Source organism: Amblyomma maculatum, chromosome 1 (assembly GCF_055883805.1).
Source record: "Amblyomma maculatum isolate TAMU_Amacu chromosome 1, ASM5588380v1, whole genome shotgun sequence".
Classification (NCBI taxonomy): Eukaryota; Metazoa; Arthropoda; class Arachnida; order Ixodida; family Ixodidae; genus Amblyomma; species Amblyomma maculatum.
Window position 1 is genome coordinate 205,021,936 of NC_139344.1, and position 17,769 is coordinate 205,039,704.

Genomic DNA, 17,769 nt, shown 5'->3' on the forward strand with positions numbered 1-17,769 from the left:
TTAGTCTCGCGCTTTTGTTGTGCTTCTCTCTTCAGGCCAGCTCATGCCAATATCGATGCCTTTCCGTCGGAAAGCGACGCAGCTTGTTGCCTTCCCTGTGCAGGCAGTCTGCCTGCGTCACGCATTCTATGAAGTTTCAAGATCAAACAAGATTTTTTAGTCTGATCCTCCACGTCCCCGCGAGGTTACTGTCGCCAAGACTTCTATGCAACATTTTATCTCATGAGAGAAAACAGAGAAACTAAAACCTATTATCTTGCGTTCTTACATAAACCAACGCGGGAGCGTGACCTAAGGCGATTGAACGTTTCAGTGGTTTCGGGACGATCGCGAGTGGCCCTGAACACGATTGCCGTACTTAACTGTGTTACGTTGAATAATGCTCCATGTCAGCAAGATGCGCAAGATAACGTGTACACGCACGTAAAATGATAATGCATTCAGTAAGATGTCAATCACGTGTAGCTGCGGAGTAACGAGATTTAAAGAGATGTAAAAGAAGAAGGGCACCTTGGGCTCCCTCGAGCCTTTAACGCGCAGCGAATCATGCGCTCACAGCAATGGATGGACGATTTAAACGCAAATTTTGAAGCCTACCGCTCATTTCGTCAGTGCTCATACGCCCTCCTCTGAACGGGCAAAACGGAGATTTAAACCTTTTACAGACAAATTATGACAGAATCAGAGGAACGAAATCGTAAATGCCATATTATGCAAGATGATGCAGTCAAATCGACAAACTTCACAATTTTTTTATGCGCTGCTGCAGTTTAGGAAGAACGTCATGTAGATTGCGGATTCTCATCACGGCGCATTCAGTGCAGTTTGGCACAGCTATAGCTCCGGTTATGAACAGCGGCCACATATGCGACCCCGCGATATCCTGCGATATATTGCACAGACGCTTTTTCCGCGGAGCCTAACTCCTCCCGCGCCAGTCACTGCCGTCCCTGTTTTTACCGCAATGGCTATCTGCAAGTATTTTAAGACGGGTAGCGTAGGCCTCTCAACATCTTTCAACATCTTAAATTTGAGATTCGATGCGAGGCACGCTGGTACGACACTGAGCAAACACCGCGCTGCCCGTTCGCCGTCGGAAGTCGCACCGGGAAGCATATGGCTTTTGAACAGCATGAGATCGTTGTGAGAGCCGCTCTATGACAGGCAGAATCCGAAGGGAATCATGTGCCATCAACTCTGTCGTTCCGTGTGTCGCACACAACTATCGCCGTCTTGTAGCTTCCCGCAGAACGTAACGAGCTAGTACCCCCTGCGGAGTCTTTTTTCTTTTTTTTCTCGAGGCGGAAGCTTCACTACGCTACCTGGGGCCAATGTCAACGTTGGCTAGCGATTGACCTTCAAGTAGCCAGGGGACAAAATGTGGCTATAAGCAAAGGTCATACTGATACTTAAAGAAAAAAAAAATATGTCTCCGCTGGGAATCGAGCCCCTCCGATCCCCAACCGAGCACGCAAATTACTACTCCACGTCGGGTTCGTGAGGAACAGCAATTCCCCTCGTCCAGCGTGAGTATAATAGTAGCGATCACAATGACAATGTATTTAGTTGATATTGATGATAGTAGAGATAGTGATAATGATGATGGTAACAAGGAACGTAACCAAGAATTACAAAGCTTTCGCTTCGTTGGAGTTTAGCAGGGTTAAACCATAGCATTTTGTGTTCCTTCAAAGTATGGCTGTTAAGCAGGTACAGCGGCAGTTGTGCGACCGCGGCCCCGATAAGAATGCATATGATTATTAGATAGAACATATGGCCAGTTATGAGCAACATTTGCAATTCTGTCCATGCGTTACTTACTTTAATGATGACTTGGTATTCAGTACACTGATGTGGGCTGGTATGACAAAGTAATTGCCTTATATACTGATGGCCATTGATATGAGCGATACAGCGTAATATTGCGTTGGTATCCATGTGCAGCGTCATACTGTGCCCTGCCAATGGTGTTGAAGCCTGCATTTGTGTCGCGTGGAAGAAGATTTCGGACGCATGTTAGAAGTGATCTAGAAGAATTTAGAATGTAAGTTGTTCGCCCTGTCTACGTTTGAACAAATGTGATAGCCATAACGAAGCTCGGCTGCCAGCGACGATGTTCCATGCAAAGTCGACCACCTTCCCGTACATGAATGCATGAAACTACAAGAGCTCATCTTAAACCAGACCTAGTTCTTGATCCATCAGTGTCTAGCGCATGTTAAAAGAATGACCGCCATACACTCTAAACAAGCATAAGCCTTTAAGGGATTGAAAAGGGAGTAGCACGCCCTTTAGCGCACTCCTTTGTAGGGTATGATATTCTCTTCAAGCCCTCAAGTAGATGTTTTTCACAACTATAGGGAATGCATTATTCTAAATGGAGAAGGATACTCTCTTCCAAAAAAAAAAAAAAATATTATCTGATCTATTTATCAATGAAATGAGGTTTTCAACCATTGCACTAGAAGTTTTGATCACATTAATTAGAGGACACAGAGACCTTATTCAACATCTTCGTAATTGCTAGAGGTTTGCATATTTTAAATGTGAGAACTGGCTTCCATATTTCTAGTAATGAAAATCTGCTCCACGGCTTGGCAGCATGCCCGTACTCTAATAGGGAGCGCGATAGAGGACAACCTACTTCCTTTTTACTCCCTCATAGGCTTATTCTTGTTTACAATGTAGAGGTTATAATGCGCTGAAATTTTGGGAAACACCGTGCAAAAAGTTACTTTTCCCTTGTAAAGTTACTTCATATTTCTACTTATGTCTAAACGGGGCTTGAGCAATGGTGGCCGCTGCGAATCTGCTACTCGCTGTGATTGTTCCCGAATTCTGAATGCCAGATTCTTGGTGAGAACGCACTAGGGTCTTTCTAAACCGTGCACAATCGTTCTAGAGGACATGGAACTGTGCGAACCATGAGTGTGGCTGGCGGTATCGAAGACGCTTGACAGCAAGAAACTGCAGCAGTGTTGTTGCCTAATGTACTGCGCTGCTTCCATGGTCCGGAAACACATTCAGGGAGCGAATGGCTAGTTTCCCGCCACCGTCGCATCCAAAACTGAACAATATTTTAATGAAATTCTTCAAACTAACCGGGCAGTGCATATACTGGCTTCTCTGTGACGATGGCTGTATTCCAAGCTCCCATATGTCACTATAGTCGGTCCGAAATATCGCCTGGATTCCTGTAATCAAGTACATTCTATCGAATACATGGCACCCCGCCGGGGTGGCGCAGTGGTTACGGCGCTCGACTACTGTTCCCAAGGACGCGGGATCGAATCCCGGCCTCGGCGGCAGCTTTTCGATGGAGGCGAAAAGCAAGGCGCCCGTGTGCTGTGCGATGTCAGTGCACGTTAAAGAGCCCCAGGTGGTCGAAATTTCCGGAGTCCTCCACTACGGCGTCTCTCATAGCCTGAGTTGCTTTGGGACGTTAAACCCCACTAAACTAACTAGAATACATGGCATGACGCTTTATAGCTCTAGCGTAAATTACTTATTTGTTGATCGCAGCGCAAAAATATAACGCGTATCATGAGCGATGCGAAATACATGCTGTCCAGTGCGGTTGGCGTGTGGACAAGGCGAAACCGTTCACTGAAGGTTTTTGCGATGCCTGACCTAATTAGCAATGTAGCAGCATATGCGCGTATTATGAATGCCTTAAACTTTTTTATTTTTTCCTACACGAAGGAAGAGTCGCAAACGCTAGCTCTGGGTTGGTGGTGAGTGAAGGGCTATCAAACAAATCCAAGTGAACGCTGATCGACAACCTTGACACGTTCAGTTTCGGGCAAAGCTCCCTAATTCTTCGGTTTCAACTGGTATCCAAATTTTTGCGTGCGTTTTACTGGGATCGCGTACTTTGCAGCATTAAAGGTTTTTGCAAATAAAAGCCCATGCCGAATTCCCGAGGGAAGTCTAAGGAGGATCGTTGATGAGGACCTGATATCCAGTCGTCCACATTCGGCGGTCGACGTGGGGGCGCCTCCAGGTCGACCGCCGAATGTGGACGACTGGATATCAGGTCCTCATCCAATGCCCCCAATGCTCAGATGCAGGTCTCGCGGCCCGCATCGGAGCAGATGTTTCTGCCGGAGGGCATGTAGAGAATGGAACGTCCACAGCAGATGTGCAGTGTCCGCCTCGCAGACAGGAACTGGACAGACATTTCGTGCTCTTCAATAATCGAAAATAACCCCCATCTCCTGCTAGAACCGCGGCAGTCCCCTTCAACTCCGTGCACGTGGTCTTCGGTGTTCACCGCTAACCGACGATTTGCAGAGCATTCGAACAAGCTTGGTGGAATTTTTATGCGCCTACTGCAGTGTGAAAATAAAATCCTAATAAATTTGTGCATTTACACCGCTGGCAAAGTGGCATTTTTTTTTTTTTGTTACCCACACAGTGTCCCATGCTCTTGTTAAACTTGGCAAATGTCGAATGTGACATAAGGATTTAGTAAAGTGATCACAAGTTCTTGTGCCGCGATCCGGCCAGCCAATTTTTCCCGATATGCCTTGATGCCTTCTGGAAAGCGTCCGCCATTTTTGAAGAGACGGTGGTGATCTCAGACGTGCTCAGCAGTCCCGCGCCGCTGCCATGATGGACATTATAGCCAGAACAGAGGTCTTGACAGCAGTACGATGACTTCTGTAGGAGCCTTTTAGCGTATAGCATTAAGCTATGGTAGAAATTATGCAGAACACTGCGCTTGTTACCGCAGCTGCAGCGAGGCTTCTACTGACCTCCTGGCATTCCAGATATTTAGTCAGCGGGCGGAAGAGCAAATAGCACATTAAATAGAGAAGGGAAAAAGCCATTCCCATATTCCTCCAATTAACCCAGTCCTGAGCCGGCTGCACTCACCTGATCCTATGGCAGACTTATGAATCTCATCTGACCACCTGACCTTCTGCCGCCCCCTGTTACGCTTGCCTGCCCTTGGAATCCAGACAGTTATCTCAGCGACCATCGGTTCTCCTCCCTCGCACTACATTCCCTGACCGTGCCCATTTCCTCTAGATTTAATCTAAAATGCCCTTAACTTGCATTCACTCTCCGAGCCGCTCTGTTCTGTCGTTTAACGTTACGCCAATTACTTCATTTCCATGTCTCGCTGCGTTGTCCTAAATTTAGGTTGCAATCTTTTCATTAGACTCAAATTTTCTACCCAATAGCTAACTACAACCAAGACACAGATGCTACAGACTTTTCTCTCGAGGGATACTGGCAAACGGCCTTTCATGATGTGATAACGTGAGAATGCCGGTCAAATATGCATTCTACCGGATTCTTATTATTTTAGTTATTTCACTCGCGTCGTCCGGATTTTCAGTCACTACTTGTCATAAGTGGACGTGCTTCTTTACCACTTCAGTGCCTCATTACGCATCCTCAACTGATAATCTCCTCCCGAGGCTGTTGAACATTACTTTAGTTTCCTGCATAGTAATCTAGACCTGCTGTCCTGCTTTGTCTGCATAGTTAACTAATCATCCCTAGCAATTTGTCCCCCAAGTTGCTTAGCACACAATATCATCAGCGAACCGCAGATTACTGAGATATTCGCCATTAACACTTATACCTACCTGTTCTCAATACAGACTAAGCACGCGGTGAAGCAAACAGTGAATAGGACTGAACAGATTCTGTTTCCTTGCCGAACACCTTTCCTCATGGAAATTTTATTTCTTCCTTCATGAATGAGTGTGGTTGCTGAGCAGCCACAACGGATACCTTCCAATACTTTCAATTATGGCTCCTCTGCCCCTGATTCCTCAATGTCTGCATGAATGTTGAGGTTTCGACTGAGTCGAATCCATTCTTGCAATCTATATTGGTCGGTTATTGTTTATGCATCTCTCTCTCACGTGATCGAGAGTGTGGAAATAATCAATTGTATACGGTAGCCTTTACGGGAGCTTGCTTGATGGTTTGGTCGATGGAAGTCTAAGGTTATCGAGATTATATTAGCGATTACCTTAGTAGACATCTTGCAAGTAACGAAGAGTAAGTTGATTGGTCTGTCTTTTTTCTGATCCATGACGTTCTCTTTCTTATGGATTTAGATAATATTTGCCTTCTTTTAAGATTCCGGTACACTCCAGGTCGTGAGGCATTGCGTATACAAGGTGTCAATTTTTTCCACTCCGATCGCTTCATCGTCTTTCAACAGATCTGCAGTGATGCTGTGTATAGTGTTCAACTATGTATGACATCCCTTGGAGCGTTTTCCCCGAGCAAAACACATTTTGACTAGTCCGAGAAACCACGACATACGACATACCACGACATAAGGCGCTGTCCTGGGCTTCAGTGTAGAGGTTCGGTTCTTTTAAACTAAAGTTATTGCCTTCGGTCCCCTATACAGCATCTATCGAATTAGCTCTGGGCCCGTATTCAAAGTTTGTGTCTTTATCGAAAGTGTCGAGTCATCTGGCTGGTGGAAACACCGGAACATGATGTTGCCACCTTTTCCGGTTCCGTAGTGGCAACATCAGCAGCTCCAGCATTTCGACGGTTTCGATCAATCAGATGACTCGGGGTCACGTGAGATAGCGACACATCGATATCGATGCAAACTCGGAATACGGGCCCATGAGTATCAAAACTATCAAAATGACTCGACGTTCCCGGGCGAGGGCGGTCCTCATGGTAGCGTGCCGAGAGAGGCACTTGCCTTCAACAAGGAACGTCCCGTTGTTGCTTCGCTTCAAGCGGAGAAATAGAACTTCGGATGTTGCAACGTAACGGCACGCCGCTGCCGTCTTCACGATGACGATGGAGTGTCCACCAGCAAATGCTGTGCATAGTATTCCCGTGACAAAGAGTATACTTACATACACGTACTTCTCTCCAGATTCCGGCGCTCTCTTCAAGGGCTTAAAGCACCTCGTCAGCTTTCTGCTGGCTAGTCTACTCGTCACACTCCTCTCGCCAGGCAATCAAAAAAGAAACGACAATAGCAGCCAGTGCGGTCCCACTGAGGGACGTTTTTTCCCCTCTGGCGGCCTGGCCCTCTCTATGCGAGTCGTGGCTGTTGCCCGACGCGAGAATGCGCGCGCCGGCGCGGACGCGCGCGCGTGGAATAGCGTGACTCAGCATTCGTACTTCGCCAGGGCGCCGACGGTGAAGGCGGAGAAGGCGGGGCAACAAACGCTCAGAAGGGATGCAGCTCCAGCTCGACGCCTCAGGCTGACGAAGCCACAATCAGCCCAGCCATGCGCACGGTCTGGTCTCGACGGGCTGCCGGACGCGATGGCGTCGGCGGCGGTGGGCGTTAGTGGAGGAATGTCTTGCGTCAGCGCTGGACACGTTTCTAACGCGCCGCACACAAATCGAGCAGCTATAACGCAGACCTAGTAGCCTTGCTTTTTCCTGAGCGCAGCCTAGGCACTATGCTGTCCGCACCCTCGACGCTGTCTTGCCAGACGCAGTGTACGCACAAATGTGTTTTCTCGCTGAAGGCTCGCGAACTATTCCGGCGCGAGGCCGTCCATTGTCGCAAAATACAAACAGGAAAACTTTTCCCAAATCTTATTGCACCTACCTGCAAACACTGCTCACAACCGGACAACCGGTCACATTCATTCACATGATGTGGACATGTACACGGGATCCCTGCTGACCTTTTCTAAACAGTGCAACCAGTCTTTCGGCTGGTTCTCCTATTTTGGGAGTAAATAAAGAGCCGATCATCATCATCATCATCATAATCATCATCATCGCGCGAAATTGAAACATGCGGCAGATGTGAAAAAGAAAGCCACGACAGCCTACGTCTGCTCCCCACGCCTCCATTGAAAGTTTGGATTAAAGCACGGCGGTAAAAGAATGCGATGCTTATTTTCACACTTTGATAACGACAAGATCCCTGCCTCGACTTTCTGTGTGGGCGAATAAACACGACTGAGAGTATTAATCCATCTCCGGCTGCGCTGTAGACTTTCGCAATGCCAGTTGAAAAGAACATCGGGTCCAAGCCAATTACGTTCAGGTGAGGGATCGAGATACTCACGCGATAGCCAACATGGTGCTCGCAAGCAGCCCCAGAGACGCCTTGTATTCCCCGAATGGCTCTTGAGGTCCAAGAATGGAGCCAAAGAAACACATTCTAGGCTATTTAACCACTTGGATGCTGGCTCAATTTTTACTTCTTTTAAAGCGGAAGCTGTGTATATAAGGCCGTGTGCTAGCGATTGTAACGTATATCCCCGTGCGCTGCCGCCGCTGAAAATAAATAGCTGTGTGAAAGATATTCAAAGATGAAGATATCCGTTAAGAACTAATTGAATTGCTAAAGGAAAACACCGAGATAATAAAGTTTTGAATTACATGAAAGGGGTTTCTTGAAGTACAACTGCCGAGACACACAAAGGATTAAAGAGCTCTCCGCTATAATTGCTGAAGTTCATTATATGTGAAAAATATAGAAAGAAGGCAGCAAGAAAACTAGCTATAGTTTTTAATCTCTCGTACAATCTAGGTGAAATGAACGCAGAGCAGCGGCTTCCGAGTTTAATACACGCGCATGATATTGTATTGTTATATGATAGCCAGGAATATTCGCACGCACTGGTTAATAGCCGTGGAGACGGTAATCCTATAAGCTTCACTTCTTCTGATGGTATTGAACGATTCCAGACAGTTGCGGAATATAAATATCTCTTGGTATGGATAATTGAAAGTCTGGTATATATGGAAAAGCATGAACAGAACTATATGAAGGAGAGAGGGCGAAGCGGTGCCGCGATAACAGTACGTGTACGAAGTAGTAAATCGTGTTTGAACTTCGAAAAGCCGTAATGATGCCACGGCCATACCTTACGGTACTGGCTTGTGTGCTTTAAGGCAGAAGTTCAGTCGTGGTTAAAAAAAGAAATTGAGAGATGTGGGAATATTATAACAACATAGTCCCGATATGTTCCGAAGCACTACATGAAGCTAAGAGTAAAACATATAGAACGCCGAAGATATTTGGAAAACAATAGTTATGCAGCTAAGACATTTAATCCCTTATACCGAAAGTGCATTAACTCACAGTGGCGGAAAAGGACCAGGAAGACAGGGCTCCGGACGGAATAAAGAACATTAAACGACAGGTAAGAAACAGAGTAAAAACTGGAATAAATCAATGAAAAATAAACCGACTCTAGACCTATGATAGAAACCGGAACAAGCAAATAAGTCATTATATTACAACTCAAGTGACAGCGGCCTCTTTGAAACTTTATCAGGATGTAAGACCACGAAGCTACGAAAAGAAGTATAAGGCTAAACCAAGAAGATGAAACCTGTGCAGTGTGTAGCAGATGCACAGAAACAATTGTACATACATCGTATACTATAATGTGGCAGTATCCATCCAGATGTCGATGCAGGCCCAATCACTCGGTCACGTGGCACGGTGCCACGCCAACGTCTTGAAAACCTAGCGCAGTGTAGCTTTCGCTGCAAAATGGCGGACCTAGCGCAAGCGTACTTGCCCACGCCAGTGCCCGGTTCTTCCTCGCCCGTAACACTATCCGGGCCACCGAGAAATCGTCCCAATCGGTGGACGAAGAAGTTATGCAGCTAAGTTGATCAGGTTTATGGCATGACGATGATCTTGTGTGGATCGGTGAAGACAAAAGAAAAAGAAGGTAATGGCTTGCCTCCATGATGACCGATGAAGCCTGGTCCAGGAAGCTTTTGTTTCACCGGTCGCCAGGGTTTGACGGCTGTGTCCCAGGCACGCATCAAACGGCACAGGCGGGGCCGGTGTCTTCCCGTGTAGTGTTGTATCGGGTCGGTGGGTTTTCTGGTCGGCGCCTCGGGTCGGTCGGATCCTTTGGTCTGGTCTTTCAAACGCTGTGTCTTATGTGTTCTCGCGTGTTCCTGCGTCTCGGGCCGGTGGAGTCTTAACGTCGGGCTACTTGTCTTTCTTCGTGTCTTGTGGTCAGGGCAGGGGACTGGGCGGGGGTTGGAGAACGGCGATGTCGCATCGGGTCCGGCAGGCTGGGGAACCGCCAGGCGATGCGTCGTCCCAGGAACCCGCTGCCGACGGCGTAAGAACACACAGGGCGCCGTAGCGCGGGCCAGGATGACGGGTGATGATGACGTACCCCGCGCCTGAGAAGCAGAATGTTACGAGGCGGCAAGACGATGAAGAAAGGAGACAGAACATGACCGATGGCGATAGTAGATGACGTTTAAAAAAAGATGGCGGACCTAGCGCGAGCGCACCTGTTGTTGTTGTTGTTGTTGTTGCTGACCAAATAACTTATGGCACATACCCACAGAGGGGGATCGGCCAAGAATTGGGTAGCAAAGAAAAATTTTGAATAATACTTGCATAAAAAAAAGTGATTTGAGCGGTAGAGGAAAGAAAACAAAACGGAAAATAAGTGAAATATAACATGAAAAGTGGTAACACATACGGGAGATTGACATTGCAATTGTAGAACAAGTGATGTTTAAATATTGAGCGCACCTGCCCACGCTAGTGCCCGCTTCTTCTTCCTCGCCCGTAACAATATAACCAAATTTCTGGATGACAGTGGTGTGCTTTCTTCAGTTGAACATGGTTTTAGGAAAGGTTTATCCACTGTGACTCAAGTAACATCTGTTGTTCACAGATTCAGGTCAATGCCATTTTTTTAGATTTTTGAAAAGCTTTTGATCTTGTACCACATGATAAACTAATATATAAACTTAAGCTTATTGCATAGTCTTCCTGAATTTGTAGTCATATGGGTTTCTTCATATCTCACCAACCATGTACAGTTTGTCAACATTAATGGTTATCATTCAAATTCATTACCAGTTACTTTAGGCGTTTCACAAGGAAGCGTACTAGGCCCCATTGTTATTCTTAATATACATAAATGACGTCTCTGTTGTATCCGAACCGGTTCAACTTAGGCTCTTTGCCGATGATTGCATCTTGTTCAATGATATCAATAGCCCTACAGATAAAATTCTCCTTACTTCTAACCTTCAGGAAAATGACACATGGTACCGTAATCGGGATATGCAGCTTAATGCCAGAAAAACAGTTTTTATAAGATTACCAACAAAGAGCCTTAACACTCATTTCCATACGCCCTTTCATCACACCCTCTTGTAGAAGTAAAATATGAATACTTTGGCGTTACCATAACTAACAATCTAAGTTGGAACAGTCATATTGCTAATACATGCTCATCCTCCAATTGAAAACTTGGTCTTCGTCGCAAACTTGAAAACGTTCCTAAGCTAGAGTATGCCAGCACTGTCTGGGACCCTCACATTAAGAAGAATATTGAGGCATTAGAGGACATTCAGCGGTAAGCCGTGCGCTTCATTTTTTCAAAATATCGCACATCTGACTCTCCATTTTAATAAAAGAAATTTCCACCCCCAACAGCTGCAAGCACGAAGAAAAATCAGAGACTAAAATTTCTTTTCTCCTCAAGGACAACAAACTTGCTATGAGTCCTGAACCTAACCTCACGCCCCTTACAACTCGTCGAACAAGACATCATCATGCACAATCTTTAACCCCATACCAAGCGAAAATTAATGCATTCCAGTACCCTTTTTACCCAGGTACAATTGAGGAATGAAACAAGCTGCCTTCTGATGTGATTTTGCCTATTGATTCTATTTAAAGTTTGTGGCGTCTTACCCATAGTTGCGTTCAGAATTTGTGTATATCTTCTTGCTAGTGTTAAACATGTCTCATTGTAATATACTTGTTAGCTATGTTTAGTATATCTGTTGCAATGAACCGATGTTCCACAGCACTGTATTCTTGCTAGGGCCCACTGAGGGACTGTAGTATTTGATAAATACAGTAAATAAATAAAATGTTTGGTATATAGAGTTTAACGTCCCAAAGCGATTAAGGCTATGAGAGATGCCGGAATCAACGACTCCGGAAATATCTACGTAACCGGGGATTCTTTAGCGTGCACTGAAATCGCACAGCCCTCGGGCGCCTTACTTTCCGCCTCCATCGAAAAGCGGCCGCCGCGGTCGGGATCCGATCCCGCATCTTTGGGAACAGTACTCGAGCGCTGTAACCACTGCACCATCACGGCGAGTTAAAATTAATAAAGCGCGCACGCGCACGCACGCACGCACACACACACACACACGCACACACACACACACACACACACACACACACACACACACACACACACACACACACACACACACACACACACACACACACACACACACACACACACACACACACACACACACACACACACACACACACACACACACACACACACACACACACACACACACACACACACACACACACACACACACACACACGCACACACGCACACACGTACGTACATACATACATACATACATACATACATACATACATACATACATACATACATACATACATACATACATACATACATACATACATACATACATACATACATACATACATACATACATACATACATACATACATACATACATACATACATACATACATAAGAAGTTTGAAGTTTATTCTTGGTTTCCTTATACAGAACTTAAGGACCCCGAACAAAAGGTGTGTACTTGCACCTGACTAGGTTCAGAACCCCATACAATTTGTACACAAGGGAAACAGCGCGGTACAGATGAAATTATTTTCTCCACTCAAAGATGCAAATTAACAATGAAAAAATACAACAGTAATAAGCACTCAAAAAGCTGAACAAATTAAAAATGAAAAAAAAAAGAAACAGTAACAGGCACTCAAAACGCTAAACAATTTTTGACATCGACGACAGTTTTAATTAAAATACTTAGTTCCACATCTCGATCAATGTACGTTTAAATACACCAAGTGACGCATGCCGTTCAATAACGGTAACAAGATCCTTATTTTTGTTCAAAAGCATGGGTATTTGGGATTGTAGGCTTTGCCCACCGTAATTTGTTCTCAGCTTTGGTAGTCTGTATTGTTTTTTTCCTGAGGTCAAAATTTTGATTTAGGCTCATATACGCCTGTGCAAAATTGTCACAGTTTTTCTTGATTTCATTGTATATATAAATCGCAAGTTTGTTTTCATAAAGTTGATCCACCCTCTCACTACTCCATAACTGCAACGAAAAGAATGCGTGATTTCGCTATACTTTAAACCTTCTAGGGCACCGATCGCTTTTTTCTGTGTAATAAATATATTTGCCAAATTAGTAGCAGTAGTTGTGCCACATTGGAGTAGACAGTAATATATATTGGACTGAACCATTGTAGAGTAAATAAGCGCTCTAAATTCAAGGATTTAATTATTTTTTAGGGATTTGGTTATTTCTTATTTTCTTATTCTTATTTGGTTTCTTACCACTCAAGATAATTTTAGTTTAAGATAGTTCGTATGTACATTCCACAAGAAGTGCTCATGAAAGAAAACTCCTAAAAATGTTATCACTTCTGTGCGCTCTATCACATCCATTGAAAGTACAAGGAAATGCCGTAGTAATTCTGGTGTTACGAGCTCTAAAAATAATGTATTTGGTTTTGCTTGTGTTAACTCCAATTCATTTGCAGTTAGCCCTTCAGACAGTTCACATAGCCATCTGTTTGCGTCTGTTTCTAGTTTAGAGAGGCTGGGGCCAGGAAAGAAGAGATTTGTGTCATCTGCATAAAGGAGCAATTCTTATGTGAATTGAGTACTGGCGATATCATTTATGTACAACAGGAAAAGCAACAGCCCAAGAATAGAGCCTTAGGGCACACCTGTTAAAATTGGCTCTAATGTAGAAAATCCGAGCTACTCATCTACCACCCCCCAAGACCAGGGCGCCCGTCCAACGACTGGCGCCGACACCACACACCATGCATAGAGTTACACGACAGGGATGGAAATCGCATACCCACGGTCGATAAAATACGAATTCTATGATTAATCATCCAAAGCAACGGGTCCAGCTGGGCGATGCTTGACAGCATCACGATCAAGGTTGCAAACGCGATCCGGATGTTTCGGCGCATCATGAATAGGCACAGGGGACTGAGCGAGGACAACGCTATTCAAATGGTCCATGCTTTTGTACTCTGTCACATCACATACGTGGCTGCAATGCTCAACTGGAAAAAGGAACATCAGAGAAGGCTTGAGGTACACATACGCCGAGCTTTCAAGGCAGCGTTGGGGCTCCCCGATAATGCCTCCACTGAACTACTCTTACAGCTAGGAGTGCACAATACACTTGCCGAAATCATCGAGGCACAGCACACGGCACAGATTGCACGCCTATCAAGCACCAAAGCGGGCAGAGAGATTCTGGTTAAAGGCCCACTCCACCCTCTGGTCGAAAATATTTTCTTCCCCGGTGACTGTGAGACTTCGCCCCTAGAACGCAAGGCCGCAAAATGTTTTTGAAAAGAGTAACTAATAACGCAGTTACAACCACCGCAATCACCCGATTCTGTCATGCCTCTCTCCTTCCGTTCCCTCGCAAAGGTTTTTCACTCTCCTGCCCGAGGTCGTCTAGCCTCCGCAATACAAATTCCCCTTCCTCCTCCGAGTTTGGCGGGAGGTGGGGCGTGGCTCTCCGTGAGCGCGAAAAAAAAAAAAAAAAACGGTCGAGGGAGCGCGCGCGCGCCGCTGTATTCAGTCTGGCCGTGGCGAGGGAAAAGCGAGCTGCGAGCGGTAGACACCCATCCTTCTCCCGTCAGTCAGCGAGACGGACCAATGGACATCATTCGCGGTACGTACGTCATTATTGTGGCCCGTCGGGCCAGCGCAGGAAACGGGGAAGCTGGCTTCCCACAAGGGAGCATGAGAGAGCTTTGAATTGTATTTTCGATGCTTTGCGGCGCGCGTGTCACTGTAGCATTTTGCACAGACTATCTCCGGTACCTGATCGAAACACTGGGCTCCTTTGCTTAAAAGGGCCTTCCCTGGACAGTGGCCCTTTAAGCTCGGCCTGAACACCATAGTAGAAAAGGACAACGTCCTGCAGTTACCTAAAGTCGTGCGAGAAGCAATCAAAGTGTCCCCCTTCCCAAGAAACGTACACCCGATCCACAACCAAGGAAGAAGGCTCGCCCGCGCCAAAGCCCTCGCTGCGGACGCGGCACAGTTCCCCGACCAGACAGCTTTTGTGGATGCAGCGTACATACCGGGAAAGCATGCCTACTCGGTAGCAGTAGTCGACGGACACGGGCGTACGCGCAACTCACTCACACTTTACACCAAGAAGCCAGAGGTAGCTGAACAAGCAGCGATAGCACTAGCTCTAAAAGACTCGGACTTCACAACTGTATACAGCGACTCTAGCGCAGCCACTCGAGCTTTCGCCAAGGGCGGGATAGACAATACGACGCTACGGATCTTAGGCAGAAGTAACATCACCGATCACTCCATCGTATGGTTCCCGGCACACATGGGCAGCTTATAAGGGGGCGGCGTGCGGAATCTCAATGAGATCGCACACGAGGCGGCGCGAGGACTCATCGACCGCGTCCCTCCGGTTTCCCCTGCTACTCCACATATCGAGTACAGAGATCAATTATTCACGTACAACGAGCTCACTAAGCACTTTTATCTAGGCAGACGAGCATTTCCCCTCCCGGATAAGAAATTAACCCGCAGCCAATCAGTCACGTTACGCTTGCTCCAAACGAACTCATACCCCAACCCCTGGCGCATGAAGCACATCGACCCAGACTGCGACGGACAACATGTGTGTGAACGGTGCAGTGACCGTGTAGACTTAAACCATATGCTGTGTGGTTGTGCATCGAGCGACGCCTACGACAAGAACAAGGAACGTTGGGACAAAGTTTTAAAAAGTGCTTCACTACATGATCAGCTTCGGGCTGTCCAGGAGGCCCGCGCGGCGGCGGAGAGCTTCGGGCTCTCTGTGACGACGTGGGAGCTGCCCTCTACACCTGGCGCCTAGCCGAGTGTCCTCCAGGACCCCTACTGTGGGAAATAAAGTTTTACCAAACCAAACCAAAGAAGAGGTTGTATTATATATCACGCATTGCTTACGGTTTGATAAGTAACTCTCAATAAGTTGAAGTGCTCGTCCTCGTATACCATACATCGGGAGTTTATCGAGTAAAATATGGTATTTAACAGAGTCAAATGCTTTGCGCATATCAAGGACGATTCCCACTGTAAATAATTTACGTTCAGTGTTTTCTATGAGCCTTTCCTTCACATACAATAGAGTTAACTCAGTCGACTTATTTTGCTGAAATCTGTACTGGTACGGTGAAATTAACTTTAATTTATCTAGAAAGTCGGAAAGTCGGCAATAAATAACACGGTCCATAATTTTCGAAAAGCTACACACTACGGATAATGGTCAATAATTGTTAAATTATTTTTGGCCCCACCTTTATGTCTCACAATTACTCTAGCCAGCTTGAAGTCATCCGGAAATAATCCTTCCTGGAGCAGACAGTTACAAACATGACTAAGCGGTCGTGCAATCATGAGAGCAACCTCTTTAATTGGCCTAACCTTAATCTCATCCAAACCTGCTGCACTATTGTTATTTAGAGAGTTAATAATCGTTATGATTTTGGTTTCATCTCTAGGTTTTAAGAAAATGCTGTCTTTTACTCGTGTCTGCACATAATCTACGGGACCACGTGCTGATATTGTCGGGTTTTTTTATGTCCCCCGAAGACAGAAAGTGTTGATTCAGCCTTCCAGGCAACTCAGCTGATCAACAGTCAGTTCCTCCGGAAGCATATCAGTAGTGCAGGGACCGCATATCTCTATAAATTTTCCAAAATTTTTGTTGATCATTGATATTTTCAAACTTGTGTAAATAATAGGCATTTCTTGCCTTCCTTAGGTCTGAGTTCAGTCACTTGCGAAAGTTTTTGTACTCCTGAAGTTTTGAAATGTCTTTGGTTTTCGGGAACTGTTCGAATAACTTGTTACGTCTCGGCATATTATTCTAAAGTGTCGTAGATACCCATGGCTTTCGCGCCTTTTTGTGCTTTTCCCAGACGCGGCGCAAAAATGCGCGATCATAGAGGTCCTTAATTATTCTGTAAAAACGAGTGAAGGAAGATGCTGCGTCATTATCACTGGTAACCTCAGACAAGTCTGCCCTAAAAGGGTTTTCAAGGTGTCTAAAGAAGTCTCATTAATATTTCTTGTTTTAAATACTGATTGCGGTACACGACGAGAAGCGCGACAGTGAAACATACAGAAATAGGCAGATGGTTCCTTACATCGATGTTTAAAACACCGGAATGAAGCTTTTGATTTATGTTAGCAAAACAAACATCAATTTGCGTTTCAATATATGAATTCTTTTGGCAGAGCTAATAAGGCTGTCAAGTCCATATGACAGCATAGTTGAAAGGAATTCAGATTGTGCACGACCAGGACGCAATAAATCGATAATAATGTCTCCAATTATTGCGACCTTTAACGACAAGTTAGTCACATATGTGAGTACACATTCAATAAGTCTTTAAAATTATGTAGTTTTCCAATTGGAGGCCTATATACAACAATAATCAATACATCATTATCCCTGACTGTAAGCATTTCACAGTCAGAAATAATCACAGAGTGCTCAGGTAAAAAAAAACTGTATTGTAAACCATGCTTCGCGTAAATAGACACACCACCCCATCGTCTATTCATGTATCTGTGAAACACAGGTCTGAATCAAGATACAATTCAAGTTGTTCACCCTTACTGCGCAAACTGCAGGCGCATATGTTCTACCCATCCACCATTTATCCATGTGCACCTACCAATCCACTCACCCACCCATCCGTCCGTCCAGCGATGC